This window comes from Salmo trutta, chromosome 8 (genome assembly GCF_901001165.1).
Source record: "Salmo trutta chromosome 8, fSalTru1.1, whole genome shotgun sequence".
NCBI classification, from domain to species: domain Eukaryota; kingdom Metazoa; phylum Chordata; class Actinopteri; order Salmoniformes; family Salmonidae; genus Salmo; species Salmo trutta.
Window position 1 is genome coordinate 41,917,008 of NC_042964.1, and position 19,514 is coordinate 41,936,521.

The following is a 19,514-nucleotide window of genomic DNA, read 5'->3' on the forward strand; positions in this document are numbered from 1 at the left end:
CGAGGAGCTGCTAACTGCAATATTTGCCATTAATCCGAGTCCTCAATAGATCATTTAAGATCAACTTTACCCTAAAGGACCTCAGGATTTCAGAGTGTTTCAAATAAACAGACACGGTCATTTTGGTAAGGGGCCTGAAGCAGGGTACAAAGTGTGCAGCAAACTCTGCTCACTGAACACCATTCAACTTTTTTTGTTGTTATACTATTGTACACAGACAAATTGTCTTCAGATCTGTTGGTGAGCTGAGGATTCAGCAATACGACATTAGCAACTCATATTTTATATGGAATATAAGACTAATATTAACAACATTTTATGTGCCCAATGCTCCATGAATTTGCAATGCCTTCACCCTGTTCATGTACTTAAGTCTTTTGTATCAGAACAGCATACGATAGAATAGCATAATGTATTTCTTGGCATCACAACATTAAAGTTGAACTAAAATCATTTATTTTGATGGTTCAAGGTATTTCATAAACTGCTTATTATGAAGACAATGTAGGTATGCATCTTTAAAGTATCTATTATAAAGCTTTCAAATAAAAATCAACTTTAAAACCTCTCCCGATGTTCTTATTAGGCCTATACTTTGTAGATGTCCCTGCATAATAGCCAGGGCCTGATTACGAACAGGTATGCAGGGTCAAACTCAGGGCACGCGCCCCGGGGCCCCAACCCATGGCAAAACGTTTAGAATTGCAGGAAATTAGCTTTAAAACTGCAACATTTTATCTTAGCCTCAAGACAAAGTATGTAGAGTAGAATTCTAAAACTGCACATTGTTCCTCCTGCACCATGGCAAAATGTGTTGAAATACAGGAAGTTAGCTGAGCATTTGTTGTTGTTGCTTAAATGTACCAAATAAATTATTAGTAGGCGAAGAACTGATGGAAAAACGTATAAAATGATTATTGTGAATTTCTATGGGTATAGTTGCAACTTGGAGAAGTTGTCGCAAATGTCACCCATTATCTCATTCTTAAATCGACAAAATCAACAAGTGCATGCATGTTCTCTTGTGCAAGCACTCACTACTAATATGAAGAAAATCTTGCAAAGATTGACAAACCTTGAGGAAAGCACTCCCCCTGAATCCACTTCCCACATCCAGTTCATAGTTAGTATTCCTTGAGACTACTGCATTTCCCTCGAAGTGGCCCCTGTTGACTCTGTAGCCACTATCGAGTCTAAAGATGTCACGTCCTGGCCAGTATAAGGTTAATTGTTTTGTAGTTTGGTCAGGACGTGGCAGAGGGTATTTGTTTTATGTGGTTCAGGGTGGTGTGTTTGTTTAAAGGGTGTTTGATTTAGTATTTCCGGGTTTTTGGTTGATGGTCTATGTTTATGTATTTCTATGTGTAGTCTGGTGAGTGTGTTTCTATGTTGTGTTAATTGGGGTTGGGACTCTCAGTTGAAGGCAAGTGTTGTCTATCTGCCTTTGATTGAGAGTCCCATATATTAGGGTGTGTTTGTTATTTGTGGGTGATTGTTCTGTGTTGAGCCTTATGCCTTACCAGACTGTTTTTGTTGATCGTTCATTCTTTGTTATTTTGGTGTTCATTTTGTATTTATTAAAAGCAAGATGAGCATACACATACCTGCTGCGTTTTGGTCCTCCCTCACCGACGACAACCGTGACAGAATCACCCACCACTCAAGGACCAAGCAGCAGAGGAAGGAGCAGAAGGAATTCGAGTTGGACTGGCGGGAGAAGTGGACCTGGGAGGAAATTCTGGACGGGGCCGGACCTTGGCATCAGGCTGGGGATTATCGCCGCCCGCAGTGGGAAATTGAGGCAGCCAAGGCAGAGAGGCGGTGGTACGAGGCCATAGACGCGCTGAGGGAGAAGCACGAGAGGCACCCCCAGTACATTTTTTTGGGGGGGCACACGGGTAGTTTGGCTAGGCGTAGGAAGAGCCGGAAGCCAGCTACCCGTGGTTATATGGAGGAGCGTATGGGGTGGAGAGCGCTATGTTTCGCTGAGAAGCGCACTATCTCACCCATACGCACGCACAGTCCGGTGCGAGTTATTCCAGCCCCTCGCAGGTGCCGTGCTAGAGCGGGCATCCAGCCTGGTAGGAGGATGCCTGCGCAGCGCATCTGATCGCCGGTACGCCTCCGAGGACCAGGCTACCCAACTCCCGCTCTACGCACGGCTACCATCAGGCCCCTGCACAGCCCAGTCTGCCCTGTACGAGCACCCCGCTCGTACAGGGCTACTAGTTCCATCCAGCCAAGGCGGGTTGTGCAGGAGGTAAGATCTAGACCGGCTGTGCACCTCAATAGCCCTGGGTTTCCAGCTCCTGTCTCTCGTGCGGACCCGGAAGTGCGTCAACCCAGTCCGACTCGTCCTGTTCCCGCTCCCCGCACTAGCCTTCAAGTGCGTAAACCCAGCACCGCCAGTCAACAGTCGTCAGAGCTGCCCGCCAGTCAACAGTCGTCGGAGCTGCCCGCCAGTCAACAGTCGTCGGAGCTGCACGCCAGTCAACAGTCGTCGGAGCTGCCCGCCAGTCAACAGTCGTCGGAGCTGCCCGCCAGTCAACAGTCGTCGGGGCTGCCCGCCAGTCAACAGTCGTCGGGGCTGCCCGCCAGTCAACAGTCGTCGGAGCTGCCCGCCAGTCAACAGTCGTCGGAGCTGCCCGCCAGTCAACAGTCGCCGGAGTGGCCAGACTGCGCACTGCCGGAGTGGCCAGACTGCGCTGAACTGCCGGAGTGGCCAGACTGCCCTGAACTGCCGGAGTGGCCAGACTGCCCAGACTGTCCCGAGTTGCCAGACTGCCCAGACTGTCCCGAGCTGCCAGACTGCCCAGACTGTCCCGAGCTGCCAGACTGCCCAGACAGCCTGGAACGGCCTGAGCCGGAGCCACCTCCAGAAATAGGTGGGTTGGGGAGGGGGGGTGTAGCACAGTGCCGTCGTTGACGGCAGCCACCCTCCCTTCCCTCCCTTTAGTAAAGGGGGAATTTTTCTTTTGGTGTTGCTTGGGGTTATTTTTTGTTAAGGTGCTTCCGGGGTAGCACCTTTAAGGGGGGGGTACTGTCACGTCCTGGCCAGTATAAGGTTAATTGTTTTGTAGTTTGGTCAGGACGTGGCAGAGGGTATTTGTTTTATGTGGTTCAGGGTGGTGTGTTTGTTTAAAGGGTGTTTGATTTAGTATTTCCGGGTTTTTGGTTGATGGTCTATGTTTATGTATTTCTATGTGTAGTCTGGTGAGTGTGTTTCTATGTTGTGTTAATTGGGGTTGGGACTCTCAGTTGAAGGCAGGTGTTGTCTATCTGCCTTTGATTGAGAGTCCCATATATTAGGGTGTGTTTGTGTTTGTTATTTGTGGGTGATTGTTCTGTGTCGAGCCTTATGCCTTACCAGACTGTTTTTGTTGATCGTTCATTCTTTGTTATTTTGGTGTTCATTTTGTATTTATTAAAAGCAAGATGAGCATACACATACCTGCTGCGTTTTGGTCCTCCCTCACCGACGACAACCGTGACAAAAGAAGTCACAAACACCTTGAGAAATCTGCGGATGAGATCAAGGGCTCCCTCTTTCGTCTTTGGCAGCACACCTCTAAACTAGATTTAACCAGCAAAACACATTCAGGAGCCTCATTTACCAACACTTCAGAAATGCGTCTTTTTCGGCCAACAAGATTAAGTATGACTTTAAAATGTCATTTTCGCAAAAGTCAGACCAGAGAATGGTATTGTTTGTAAAGGTTACTGCACATTCCTTGCCATTCCAAATACCAGGAGCGAGAGAAGGCTAATTTTGGGACCGTTCAATTTCTATAATTCCTGGACAGTGACTGCACAGCGTGAGTTGAGAGTTCTCTCATCTTTGTCAACAACTAACAAGCAACAATGTAACAGAACATTAATAACAAATAACAATGCATACGACAAAGTTTTCAGAACAGCGAGGGATGACCCTGACCAGTTTTGGAGTGAAGCAGCACAGAATGTAACCTGGTTTGAGCCATGGGGCCGAACACTGGACAATGGGGACGCCATATTTCCTAAGTGGTAACTATTTACTGTATGTTGCTCAGTTTGAGTCCATCAATACCAATGAGGTGAATGCCAAATACGGGTTTGTTGCCTAATGGTAAATATTAGTAATTTTACAAGCGCTGGTGAATGACAAAGCAATGGTAAAAGCTACTATTAACTACATGGGCATTATCCTGCAAGTCATTTCGGTGCAACGTAGAATTCGCTCAGTAACACTTGGGGCACAGAATTTCTAAACCCAGTGCAGCAACATCGAGAGACTTCCGGGAACGCTTGCAAAGCAGACCAGTCCTGGGTTTGAGATGTCAATGAAAGAGGTGAAAAATTCGGAATCTGTAGGCACAACGTAGATTTGAGCCAATGTCCTAACTAGTTGAACATATTATAACTTCACACTCTTCGCAGCCGATGTGAGTAAGACCTTTAGACAGGTCAACATTCACAGGGCCAGACGGATTACCTGGACGTGTACTGCGAGCATGCGCTGACCAACTAGCAAGTGTCTTCACTGACATTTTCAACCTCTCCCTGTCCGAGTCTGTAATACCAACATGGTTTAAGCAGACCACCATAGTGCCTGTGCCCAAGAACACTAAGGTAACCTGCCTAAATAACTACCGACCCGTAGCACTCATGTCTGTAGCCATGAAGTGCTTTGAAAGGCTGGTCATGGCTCACATCAACACCATCATCCCAGAAACCCTAGACCCACTCCAATTTGCATATCGCCCCAACAGATCCACAGATGATGCAATCTCTATTGCACTCCACACTGCCCTTTCCCACCTGGACAGAAGGAACACCTACATTTGAAGTCGGAAGTATACATACTGTCACGTCCTGACCAGTATAGGGGTTATTGGTTATGGTAGTTTGGTCAGGACGTGGCAGAGGGTATTTGTTTTATATGGTTCGGGGGTTATGTGTATGAAGAGGGGTTTTGTATTTATGTGTTCCGGGGTTTTTGGTGTATGTTCTTGTTTTGGGTTTCTAGGTTTTCTAGGTTTTGTATTTCTTTGTTGGCCTGGTGTGGCTCTCAATCAGGAACAGCTGTACATCGTTGTTCCTGATTGGGAGTCATACTTAGGGAGCTTGTTTTCACCTGTCTCTTTGTGGGTAGTTGTATTTTGCACTGCTGTTATTATTAGCCTGTGAAACTGTTGGTCTGTCGTTCTTTGTTTATTGTTTTCGTGTTCACTTTAATTAAAATAAATAATATGATGAGCACGCAACCCGCTGCGCCTTGGTCCCCTTCTCTCTTCAACGACGGCCGTTACACATACACCATAGCCAAATACATTTCAACTAATTTTTCACAATTCCTGACATTTAATCATAGTAAAAATTCCCTGTTTTACGTCAGTTAGGATCAACACTTTATTTTAAGAATGTGAAATGCCAGAATAATAGAAGAGAGGATTAATTATTTCAGCTTTTAATTCTTTCATCACATTCCCAGTGCGTCAGAAGTTTACATACACTCAATTTTTATTTGGTAGCATTGCCTTTAAATTGTTTGACTTGGGTCAAACGTTTCGGGTAGCCTTCCACAAGTTTCCCACAATAAGTTGGGTGAATTTTGGCCCATTCCTTCTGACAGAGCTGGTGTAACTGAGTCAGGTTTGTAGGTCTCCTTGCTTGCACACATTTTTCAGTTCTGCCCACACATTTTCTATAGGATTGAAGTCAGGGCTTTGTGTCCATTCCAATACCTTGACTTTGTTGTCCTTAAGCCATTTTGCCACAACTTTGGAAGTATGCTTGGGGTCATTGTCCATTTGGAAGACCCATTTGTGACCTAACTTCCTGACTGATGTCTTGAGATGTTGCTTCAATATATCCACATAATTTTCCTGCCTCATGATGCCATCTATTTTGTTAAGTGCACCAGTCCCTCCTGCAGCAAAGCACCCCCACAACATGATGCTGCCACCCCTGTGCTTCACGGTTGGGATGGTGTTCTTCGGCTTGCAAGCCTCCCCCTTTTTCCTCCAAAAATAATGATGGTCATTATGGCCAAACAGTTATATTTTTGTTTCATCAGACCAGAGGAAATTTCTCCAAAAAGTACGATCTTTGTCCCCATGTGCAGTTGCAAACCATAGTCTGGCTTTTTTATGGCAGTTTTGGAGCAGTGGCTTCTTCCTTACATAACTTTCAGGTTATGTCGATATAGGACTCGTTTTACTGTGGATATATGTACTTTTGTACCTGTTTCCTCCAGCATCTTCACAAGGTCCTTTGTTGTTGTTCTGGGATTGATTTGCACTTTTCGCATCAAAGTACGTTCATCTTTAGGAGACAGAATGCATCTCCTTCCTGAGCGGTATTTACGGCTGCGTGGTCCCATGGTGTTCATACTTGCGTACTATTGTTTGTACAGATGAACGTGGTACCTTCAGGCATTTGGAAATTGCTCCCAATTTGCTCAACAATTATTTTTTCTGATTTCTGATTTCTTTTGATTTTCCCATGATGTCAAGCAAAGAGGCACTGAGTTTGAAGGTAGGCCTTGAAATACATCCACTGGCTCAGTTGGTAGAGCATGGTGTTTGCAATGCCAGGGTTGTGGGTTCAATTCCCACAGGGGACCAGTATGAAAAGAAAAAGAAGAAAAAAAATCTATGAAATGTATGCATTCACTACTGTAAGTTCCTCTGGATAAGAGCGTCTGCTGAATGACTAATATGTAAAACATGTAAGGGAAAGGGGGCAGTATTTTCACGGCCGGATGAAAAGCGTGCTCAGAGTAAACTGCCTAATGCTCGGGCCCAGAGTCAAATATTTGCATATTATTAGTAGATTTGGATAGAAAACACTGACGTTTCTAAAACAGTTGAAATGATGTCTCTGAGTATAACAGAACTCATATGGCAGGCAAAAACCTGAGTAAAATCCAACCAAGAAGTGGGAGATCTGACACTTGTAGTCTTTCAAACCATTGTCTATTGAAACTACTTCCACTAGATGTCAACAGTCTTTAGAAAGTCATTTGAGGCTTCTATGGTGAATTTTGAGGGAATAAAAGCCAGTTCAAGCAGTGGACTGTCTGAGGTCATGTAGTTACTTCATACGAGTTCACGCATGGTTAGCATTTTACATTTTTCTTCTGTAATGAATACGCTATTGTCCGGTTGGAATATTATCAACTTTTAATGTTAAAAACACCCTAAGAATTGATTGTAAACATCATTTGACATGTTTCTACAAATGGTAATGGAACTTTTGAGCTTTTCGTCTATTGAATTGCGCTCCCGCATCGTGCCTTTGGAATAGTGTTCTGGACGCGCCAACAAAAGGGAGGTATTTGGACATAAATGATGGACTTTATCGAACAAATGAAAATTTATTGTGGAAGTGGGAGTCCTGCGAGTGCATTCCGCCAAAGATCAGCAAAGGTAAGGAAAGATTTATAACACTAATTTAGAGTTTTATTGATCCCATGACTTGGCGGGTAGCTGTATAGCTTGCATTGATGGCTGAGTTCTGTACTCAGAATATTGAACAATGTGCTTTCGCCGAAAAGCTATTTTAAAATCTGACACAGCGGTTGCATTAAGGACTAGTATATCTATAATTCTTTAAATAATTGTTATATATTTTGTCAACGTTTATGATGAGTATTTCTGTAAATTAATGTGCACATTCACCGGAAGTTTTGGGAGGCAAACATTTTCTGAACATCACGCGCCAATGTAAAATGCTGTTTTTGGATATAAATATGAACTTGATCGAACAAAACATACATGTATTGTGTAACATGATGTCCTATGAGTGTCATCTGATGAAGATCGTCAAAGGTTAGTGCTTAATTTTAGCTGTATTTCTGGTTTTTGTGACGCCTCTCCTTGCTAGGAAAATGGCTGTGTGGCTTTTCTTGTTTAGGTGGTGTGCTAACATAATCTAATGTTTTGCTTTCGCTGTAAAGCCTTTTTGAAATCGGATAATGTGGTTGCATTAAGGAGAAGTGTATCTTTAAAATGGTGTAAAATAGTCGTATGTTTGAGAAATTTGAATTATTCGATTTTTGATGTTTTGTATTTCGCACCCTGCTATCCCATTGGCTGTTGGCTAGGGGTCCTGTTCCGCTAGCGGAACGTCTGTCCTCAACAGGTTTTAATGTTTGCCACAATGCGGTGGATCGCCATGTCGAGATCAACCGGCCATCATTTATGACAGCCCAGGGACTGGAACTAAGCAGACCATCACTTTTAAAGAACTATAGGAACAGGTTATGATCTTAACCACTTTTAGAGAACTACCAGAACAGGTAATGATCTTAACCACTTTTAGAGAACTATGGGAACAGGTAATGATCTCAACCACTTTAGAGAACTACAGGAACAGGTAATGATCTCAAACACTTTAGAGAACTACAGGAACAGGTAATGATCTCAACCACTTTAGAGAACTACAGGAACAGGTAATGATCTCAACCACTTTAGAGAACTACAGGAACAGGTAATGATCTTAACAAACCTCTTCACACTGTAGATATTCATTTAGACTGTAGGACATCCCTCTAAATATACATTTTCACCCGTATGTTGTAACATAGTATAGCCTCCCCTAAGCAGCTTGAGCCCCTTCCCCTCCTCTCTGCCCAGGTGTCCAGGCTGGCTGGGGTCCTGGTGAAACATCGGGTGTTGAAGGGCGACCTGGTGGTCATCTACATGCCCATGGTGCCCCAGGCCATGTTCACCATGCTAGCCTGTGCCAGGATCGGAGCCCTGCACAGCCTCATTTTTAGGGGATTCGCCTCCAAGGAGCTGTCTGTCCGCATCGACCATACCAAGGTCAGCTGACCATCATAGCTTCACATTGTGTCTCTTTGGTTTGATGTGCTGGATGACAGGTCCCTTTGTTCTCTCAATTTAGTTTGAAATGGACCATGCACTCAAATATATTTTGCTATTTGTTATTTTCTCCACTGTCAGATCTGTTTAATGGTTGAATGGTTAAATGTGAAATGTACATGCCACATTTATAGGACTGTTTATAGAAGAGTTGATGGCCCACTTTCACAGTCACAGAGATAGTTATATTACAGTAGATAAAGGTCTCACTGAAGCCAAGTGAAGCACTTTGTTGGAGGGATTTCATCAAAGCAGCAGGGATATTAGCCAGTATGCAACTCTGATGCTGAATTACATATACTGAAATCCTTTTAAGCTATATAAGCCAGACCTTCAAGCCTTTTAAGTTTTAGGCCTATATAACATTCAGAGAGGAGCACCTCCACTATAGCTGAAGATTCCTCCTCAAACATTTGGGTAGACTTGATTAGCCTGTTTTATATTACATTAGAATGAAAGAACAAGTGTCTCTAATTTTTCAATGTTGAATGAGACATTCATTTCAGATCTCTTATTAAATTTGATCAGTAATCCGAGGAAGGTATCATGGTGTGCAGATAGTAATTGGGAGGTAATATTGGTCATATTGATAGTACATTACATAATCAGAACATGGCCTTTCAGAATGTTCTAAAGTCCATTTCAGACTAATGCATTTGTTGAGCTGTGTTGTATCACATCTCTTAAGTCTTGTTTCTTTTAAGAGGCACCGCTAGCACACTGTGTGAATGCTGTGTCTTCCAGCCTAAGGTGATAGTGGCGGCCTCCTTTGGCATTGAGCCTGGCAGGAGAGTGAGAGACATTTTTATTTTTTATTTTTATTTTTTATTTCACCTTTATTTAACCAGGTAGGCTAGTTGAGAACAAGTTCTCATTTGCAACTGCGACCTGGCCAAGATAAAGCATAGCAATTCGACACATACAACAACACAGAGTTACACATGGAATAAACAAAACATACAGTCAATAATACAGTAGAAAAAAGAAAAGAAAAAGTCTAAATACAGTGAGTGCAAATGAGGTAAGATAAGGGAGTTAAGGCAATAAATAGGTCATGGTGGCGAAGTAATTACAAAATAGCAATTCAACACTGGAATGGTAGATGTGCAGAAGATGAATGTGTAAGTAGAGATACTGGGGTGCAAAGGATCAAGATAAATAAATAAATACAGCATGGGGATGAGGTAGATAGATAGGCTGTTTACAGATGGGCTATGTACAGGTGCAGTGATCTGTGAGCTGCTCTGACAGCTGGTGCTTAAAGCTAGTGAGGGAGATATGAGTCTCCAGCGTCAGTGATTTTTGCAGTTCGTTCCAGTCATTGGCAGCAGAGAACTGGAAGGAAAGGCGACCAAAGGAGGAATTGGCTTTGGGGGTGACCAGTGAGATATACCTGCTGGAGCGCGTGCTATGAGTGGGTGCTGCTATGGTGACCAGTGAGCTGAGATAAGGTGGGGCTTTACCTAGCAGAGACTTGTAGATAACCTGTAGCCAGTGGGTTTGGCGACGAGTATGGAGCGAGGGCCAACCAACGAGAGTGTACAGGTCGCAGAGGTGGGTAGTATATGGGGCTTTGGTGACAAAATGGATGGCACTGTGATAGACTGCATCCAATTTGTTGAGTAGAGTGTTGGAGGCTATTTTATAGATGACATCGCCGAAGTCGAGGATCGGTAGGATGGTCAGTTTTACGAGGGTATGTTTGGCAGCATGAGTGAAGGATGCTTTGTTGCGATACAGGAAGCCGATTCTAGATTTAATTTTGGATTGGAGATGCTTAATGTGAGTCTGGAAGGAGAGTTTACAGTCTAACCAGACACCTAGGTATTTGTAGTTGTCCACGTATTCTAAGTCAGAGCCGTCCAGAGTAGTGATGCTGGATGGGCGAGCAGGTGCGGGCAGTGATCGATTGAATAGCATGCATTTAGTTTTACTTGCATTTAAGAGCAGTTGTAGGCCACGGAAAGAGAGTTGTATGGCATTGAAGCTCGTCTGGACGTTAGTTAACACAGTGTCCAAAGAGGGGCCAGAAGTATACAGAATGGTGTCACCCCCCTTGTGGAGAAAGCCCTGGAGCTCAGCTCTCACAGTCCCTCGAAGGGCCTCATCTACAACCAGCCCAGCAGGGTGAGGTCCAAGAGATAGAATACTGTTCTATGTTATTCTGTGGTAAGGCCTAACTCACTAACATCAACTCTCTCAGAGAGATGCCTGTCATTTCCCAAAGACAATAACTCTGCTGACATGCAATAGTTTTACATGATCCTCTCTATTGGTTACCTAATGCTATTACTTCCTGAATGGACCACGAATCCGGTTCCAGTGTATATATAAATGGGATGATTTCAGCCGTGAGCTTGTATGGAGTTATGGATGGCTCGACAGATCTGTCACTCTTAAACGGCCTGTATAAACAAAGGCGGGAGAGAGAAACGGTGCGCAGGAGGGACTGAATCACGTAACGCACGCAGCGCTGAGATGTGCCCCTAGGTTGTGGTGGGGAGCCTGGCACAGGGTCAGAGTGAAACCAGGCAGAACCGGTAGAATAAAAGACAGTCAATTTCCCCCAAAACAGCCAGCAGCCACTTACAGTAATGTGTTGGCACTCCAGCAAACTGAAATGAGTTTCTTCTCAACTCGTACATAAAAACAGCCAAATCTGTGCTCAGGGAAATCATTCTGAAAATGCTTTGCAAAGTATTGCAATTACTCTGCTCAGGCAATCTTTCACACCTATTTTATTAGTACCACCTATGTTTGGAATGTATCACAATGTCTGGGCTTTTGCACCCTGATTGCTGCTGTGTTACCTTTATGCACAGTTACCCTAGTAGCTATTTTTGATTATGCAACACAGGGAGGATACTTTTAAGGTGATACGTTGTATGTTGTCATGGAAACTGTCCGAACAAATCACCATACCTCCCTTGTTGGAGAATATGAGATGTCCCCCTTTTTCTGTTGTTGAAGTCGTTGGTAAATTTCCGCTCTTGTAAATGTTAAACCACTCTAGTAATCACTATGAAAAGGCAGCGAGTGGTTCCAGAGAAGTGGAATTCAAAACCCACCCATAAGGCCCTCGTGAATCAGAGAAGGGTCCTACTACTGGATTCGATTCTTTTGGAAGAGGAGAGAACAATTGAAAAACAGCTCAAGGTTTTGGGGGTCTTCTCTCCTTTCCCTCGACCTTTGGGCAGTTTGAATTCCGCGTGTTCTGCATCATGAAAGCTCACTTATTGAAAAATGCACAATTGAAAACCCAAGTTGTGAAGACTATAAAAAACGTTTCTTGAACAATGTGGCATTGGTGGTCGGATGAGCCAACTAATGCATCTGTTTTAATCTGTCTCTTATGTCCACGTGGTAAAAATGATTGAATGTGTGTCTCTTGAATATGTCATGGAAATGAATACATCTCTCCTGGTTGATTGTCTGCAACAGGAGAAGGTGTCCACGCACCTTGACCTCAGTCTGGACTGGGAGGAGGAGATGTCCACTGGACGTCCTCGTGACTGTGTGTCTCTCCCTACCAGCCATCCTCTATACGTCCTCTACACGTCTGGGACCACCGGAACTCCTAATGTACAGCACTCAGACTAGACACAACACGTTCATTACAGGAAGGGGTGTAAAGTCCCACTGGGAACAGACATCAGTTCAACGTCTAGGTTTGATTTACATTTGGTTGAGTTGTCAACTAATGTGAAATCAACAAAAAATGTCACCATGATATTGGATTTAGGTTAAACGTTGGGTGAATAAACAGAAGAAACTCCCTTACGTTGATTACTTTTTTCAAAACCAATCCATTTTCCATTTTGATTCAACATCATCACATTGCATTTTTTGGTTGAAATGACATGGAAACAACGTTGATTCAACCAGTTTTTGCCCAGTTGTGTCTGACGACTTTCATCATAAGGAAGACAGTCAATTTCACAGTTTAATGCAAGTGATGAGTATCATATACTACAGTAGACTTTCCATGGCTCTGCAAATGTGATTCAAGTTCCTTCTAAACTTTACCACCATGAGATAGATGAGACAATGTTTAAACCAGAACCAGTAGTACTGAATATGAGGTGAACCATGCAGGAGGTAGAGAAATTGACCGGAGATGGCTCTAAATTGGAAAAACACAGCTCCAGATAGCTCCCTTTGTCTTTGGCACCCAGGCAATATGACATATCCACCCGCTGGCCTGCTGTTCTCAGACTCGTAGTCACCAGTGAGATCTATGGAGGAAACAGCTGAACTCCTACAGGTTTTGTTACCATACATCGTAAAGACGGCCTCACGAAATAGTTGAATTGAAAAATCAAGATTTGTACCAGGGTTTGATGTGTAATAAAATAAATAAACCTGTTGCATCAACGTTCGCCTCTTTTCTACGTGTCCCCCTCAGGGCGTTGTCAGGGATACTGCTGGGTACGCTGTGATGTTGACGTGGACCATGGCAAACATTTATGGCCTCAAGCCTGGTGAAGTAAGGCCATGTGAAACATCTCCAGTGTTCTTTATCATTGTATTACAGAACATACACCATATACATGCACAAACCTAGTACAGTATGGATTCTCTCTTCTTTCTCTGCCTACTCTCTGCTAGGTATGGTGGGCAGCGTCTGACCTGGGCTGGGTAGTGGGCCACTCCTACATCTGCTACGCCCCTCTCCTCCACGGTAACACCACCATTCTATACGAGGTATGTACCGTAGCCTACATAGGCCTATTATAATGACCTGTGAATGGGTCACCATTGGTCAATTAACTCCAACAAACAAACTCAACTTTCTCAACGACTTGTCCCTTTCTCTCGGTGATTCCAAATGCTTCGCAGATTACTCTATTTAAAGATAATGAGCGCAAGAAAAATGGACTCCTAATGACGTATGATTATATGTGGTTTCAGACAACCGGCATCTTGATATTCATGCACATGATCATCATTGCAAATTTACACCGGCCTCATTAAACCAATATTCACTGGCTCAACAAGGCCCAGTTTGCTTGGTTTGTGGAAGTTATTTGTATGAAGAGCTGCTGGTGATTCTGCTGTGTTTGGGCCCTGGGAAAATGACCACAGGGGTTGGGAGAGAGGGGTGGGGAGGTAGGACTGCTCATGGAGCCTATCCGCCTCAATTAGCCTTTTGGTCTCTGTGGCTGTTGGAGAACTGGAGGTGGGTGTTGAATTCATCAGCCTGGCTTTAACCAGAGCCTGTTGTCTGTGGCTGCATTTGCCTTGTGGAGTGCACTGCTCCTGTCTACCCTGCTCCACACAAGACCTTCTGTCCTCTCACTGATCAATACACAGTCATAGATATTCACACTGGAAGGAAATGAAGGCCCTCGAGTCTGTTGTTGTTGATTTCCCAGCTCATTTTAATCTGTCTCTCTCTCTCACACACACATGCCTCGTCTCTCTCATGCCTCATCTCTCGCTCTCTCTCCTTACATGTGGAGCAACCTCGCCGACTGAACCTTTAGAGAATGAATATCGGTTCCGCTCGCCCGTGGGCTCTTCCTCACTGCGACTTTTGTTGGTGCACAAAACTTTCTCAATAGAGTAATCTTGTTTCTATTCATCAGTTTCAGCCCATCTGTCTGGGCTCCAAATATAATTTTGTCTCCATTTCAAACAGATCTTGCCATGAATATTCATTCTGTTCGGCACAGTGGAAGTGTTAATGTTGTGGAACGTCAATAGTAACAAAACTTTATGGCCTTAGTACTGTTCTTCTGTTTGATAGGTGGCTGGCTGAGTCATTACTACCGCAAGCCTCTAAAAACAGCTTGCTCTGAATGCACTGCTACACTTCAATACCCAATTGGCGTGTTCATGTAAGCTTATGTCCTCAGGCTGTTTGGGTTTGTAACGGATCTCTCTCTCTATGCAGGGCAAGCCTGTTGAGACGGCGGATGTCAGGGCGCTCTTCCGCGTGCTGTCAGAGCATGGTTGTTCCTCCATGTTCCCCGTGCCCACTGCCATCCGAGCCATCCGCCAGCAGGACACCCATTCCGCCATAGGGGCTCAGTACCCCCTCACCAGGTACCCTCACCACCCAATCCCCACATACTGGCATAACACTGTGGAGATGGACCATTCAACAACTGTCGTGGCTAGCTCTGTTTTGTACCTTTTCTGCCCACTTGAAGTAGGCCTACCCTTTATTCCTCTCAACGTCCAGGGACTGGGTACCTTTCATCCATACCCAGTGTTGTCCCCCACTGGCTGAAGGTTTTGGCGCTGCCTGCCCACTCTCTTGTTAGTCTCTGTCCATCTGCTGGAGCAGTGTCCCTGCCAGGCCCAGGCTCATCACTCACAACCTGTGTTCCCATTTAGACCTGATTGAGGTTTAATCAGGATGGATAAAACACCGGCAGGGCATTCATTCCTATTACATAATACTGTGCTGCTGCCACGCTGCTAAACACACAGGGAATCACTGAGTGCTGTAGAGAGCCCCAGGCAATACCATCTTTGATGGTGCCTGGTTCCAGGGACTGAAGTGATTGTTATCCCCATGGGAAATGTGATCATTTATATTGATAATAAATCTGTTGAAAATACAGTTTTGAAACAGTATCACAGTCGGGGGAGTGGTGGTAACTCCACTTATTTAGATTTTTCTCCATACCTGTGTCATAAAGCAGGGGCTTTGATCTTTGGTCATAGTTTGCCATTGAATAATCTGCATGTGGGGTATTGAAGGTATTTTGAAGGTATTTTGTGTGCTGTTTCTGAACAGTGTTTTGCCTCAATTGCTCCAGGCAGACTTGAGACACAAATCCCAAAGGGATTGAATTCATTGTTTTCCCTGGACTTTAACATGACATTCTTTCTGCTAGTTGTTATGATGGACTATGCTTCAGTTGTTGGTTTAGTCATGTGCCATGCAGCATCTTTCCATGACTGTCTTTCTCCCAGAGGGAGCAGGTTAGTGAAAGACTACAGCAATTCAATGAGAGAGAATTGATGCACAAACACAACAACCGCAATGTAAGATGTTTCCAGAATCCAGACAGACTCAGACAGTAGTCGAATATCCGGTTGACCTTTGTGTTTCCTTGCCTGGAGACAAAACAGACAACCATCAATTGTATTTTTCTCCCTCCTCTACTACCAAACAGGTAGCAGCGCTAACAGTCAAGAAGCAGACACTAGACGTGCTATTTACAGCTCAGGAAATTGGATGTTCTCAGTGAATGTAAAAAGAACGCAATCCAGTAAAGTTGAATACAATAGCAATTAATGTCAATTAAAACGTCAACTCTATTTCCCCTCTTTCTCATGAATTGATTATAAACTTGTAGTTTGAAAGGCAAGCGTTTTGAGAACACTTCATTAAGCATTAAGACACTAAAACACCTTAGTTCACGTGTGGATGGTTGCTCCTATGAACGGGTTGTTGCTGGTATTTCCTCATGGCACCGTTATCAGTAGGCCATAGACAGTTTGGTAGTAATATGATGTGGGTGGATAGCATATGAAATATTCATCACGATCTCTCTGATAAGCTCACTGCAGTAGCCTCTTCTCAGCTCCTAGCTCAGTTACGACACATGGGTAGCTAATTGCACTGATTCCTGTGCTAAAATATACCACAGAGCCCATAACAACTATTGCCGCTCGTGACAGAGCCTGGGGAGAAGCCACTGCCATGGACCAGAGGAAAGAGGGTCTCCGGGTACAGAGGGTCAGTGAGGCAGAGTGAAAGCTTCAAACGTAGGCTTTATTACATCACTTACCAACAGAAATCAGGCTTTATTACATCACTTACCAACAGAAATCAGGCTTTATTACATCACTTACCAACAGAAATCAGGCTTTATTACATCACTTACCAACAGAAATCAGGCTTTATTACATCACTTAGCAACAGAAATCAGGCTTTATTACATCACTTACCAACAGAAATCAGGCTTTATTACATCACTTACCAACAGAAATCAGGCTTTATTACATCACTTACCAACAGAAATCAGGCTTTATTACATCACTTAACAACAGAAATCAGGCTTTATTACATCACTTACCAACAGAAATCAGGCTTTATTACATCACTTACCAACAGAAATTAGGCTTTATTACATCACTTACCAACAGAAATCAGGCTTTATTACATCACTTACCAACAGAAATGCTTATAAATAAGAAACTTAAAGTATAACTTCAAATAACAAAGACTCTCAGTTTAAGATAACCTTTCAGCCCCAAACTGTCTGCTGCTACTGTATCTCCAGTTCTCTCCCTCGAATGTGAGCAGCAGCAACCTAATCAACTGTTGGGGCTGATTGTCCAGCCAATCACACACTTGATTGACTTATTATCCATTAGCCTACCAACAGAGAAAGTGCCGGAAAGGCGCTGGAAGGATAGATAGGTCGTGACCGGCCTCACACGCCAGTACAGTAGGTAGCGGTGTATGCACCTGTCAGTTGGTTGCGATTCGCAAATTTTTTTAAAGAAGAAGGCGGCGCTGGAAGGGCACGGCAAGAGGGCTTGCCTCCTCCAGTGCCACAAAGTCATTATGAAGGAACTTTCCTATGTGCTGATTTTCAGAAAATCAGATTTGCCTGTGTAGCACTTTCTAAGTGTTGAAAGGTGCAGACATGCCAAAACCACAAAATTGCCATTTTCAGCCCAGTATTTCGTTCTCGCTGGGTGCTTCATGATGACTATTGTTATTACAACACATGAGTTGCTTCCGTGGAATGGCTCTGCACTGTAATGGCCTTGGAGCATTATCAGTGAGCTTGAGCAATTTCACTCATCACCCCAGATGTCAGGAAGTAATAGAAAAGCGGGTTTGGAGCTCTCTGGAGTAGGAGTCGCGTCTAGCTCTACCGTTCATCCCACACAGAGGAACAATCACAGCACAATGGAGCAAGCACCAGTTTATAGCCCTTATTAACATAGCCCGGAGCACTAACTCAACGCTCACAGGCAGAGCAGACTCTTACTTATGGGTGACAAAGTTCATGATTTCAGTCAATAACATTTTCCAGCTTGTAGAACCAGGAAGCTTGGCTTGTGACTCACTCTGCCTGTTTGCTTAACATTTGCAGGATTTATATCATGCATTATCTGGGATGTCATGTGCCATCTTTCAAGGAATATATGTGCCATTGATATACCTTCTCATTGCAAGGTGACACGTACAAGGTGCACATACCCTGGAGCGGCAGAGTAGCCTAGTGGTTAGAGCGTTGGGCTAGTAACTGAATGGTTGCAAGTTCAAATCCCCGAGCTGACAAGGTACAAATCTGTCATTCTGCCCCTGAACAAGGCAGTGAACCCACTGTTCCTAGGCCGTCATTGAAAATAAGAATTTGCTCTTAACTGACTTGCCTAGTTAAATAAAGAAAAAATAAACAGACAAGCACATGCATACTAAATGCAATTATGGGGCTGAATGTTTCTTCTCTCATTGTCGTTAATGAGACACAAACTTCCCCAGTGGGACTATGTTAGGTATAGTAATGTGGGACTATTGTTGCCTGTCCAAGGCTGAATCTGGGCCTCTGAAGATATGGAGAAATGTGCTTGGCCTTCACCCACCCACTTGCATAAATTACACACAGATCCATCAGTGGCTGCCTGTCTCTCCCCTCCTCCCAACATCTGTACTCAGATTGTTCCAGAGTTGGAGCAGGGAACACAGGGCAAGGTGTCACGGGTGAGATTTAAATGGCGTGCGGTGTAGAATATGGAGAAAAGAGCAGCAGAGTGATGTTCTGTAGAGTTCTGTGACCCTGCTTCTTCTACCCATTCTCATTCAGATTACACCAAGACCCAGATAACAGACCAATCAGAGGAGGATGGTGGGAGGAGCAATAGGAGGACAGGCTCATTGTAATGACCGGAAGAGAATATACAGTATGGAACGGTTTCCATATGTTTGATAATGTCCTATGGCATTCCAGCCATTACAATGAGCCTGTCCTCCTATAGCTCCTCCCACCAGCTTCCTCTGAGGCCTATTCGAAATAGAATTCCTTGAGTTGTTATGTGTGGCAGGAAGCCATGGAAACTGTATGGCCTCAGACGTTTTGCCAGCAAATGAAGTCTTCTCTGCTTTATCAGACCATGTCAAGGTCCCTGAGTGAAGATTAGCATGGTAGGTTGTTTACATACACTTAGGTTGGAGTCATTAAAACTCATTTTTCAACCCCTCCACAAATGTCTTGGTAACAAACTATAGTTTTGGCAAGTCGATTAGAACATCTACTTTGTGCATGACACAAGTAATTTTTCCAACAATTGTTTACAGCCAGATTATTCCATCTGGAATTCACTGTATCACAATTCCAGTGGGTCAGAAGTTTGCATACACTAAGTTGACTGTGCCTTTAAACAGCTTGGAAAATTCCAGAAAATGATGTCATGGCTTTAGAAGCTTCTGATAGGCTTATTGACATAATTTGAGTCAATTGGAGGTGTATTGTGGATGTATTTCAAAGCCTACCTTCAAACTCAGTGCCTCTTTGCTTGACATCATGGGAAAATCAAAAGAAATCAGCCAAGACCTCAGAAAAAATATTGTAGACCTCCACAAGCGCCAGAAGGTACCACGTTCATCTGTAAAAACAATAGTACGCAAGTATAAACACCATAGGACCACGCAGCCGTCATACCGCTCAGGAA

The 19,514-nt window shown here is 43.9% G+C and overlaps 1 pseudogene; it reads left to right on the forward strand.

The window, feature by feature from the left end:
* The first annotated feature begins 601 nt into the window (after nucleotides 1–601).
* LOC115197976 (acyl-CoA synthetase short-chain family member 3, mitochondrial-like) overlaps nucleotides 602–19,514 on the forward strand; it is a 46,457-nt pseudogene continuing 27,544 nt past the window's right edge.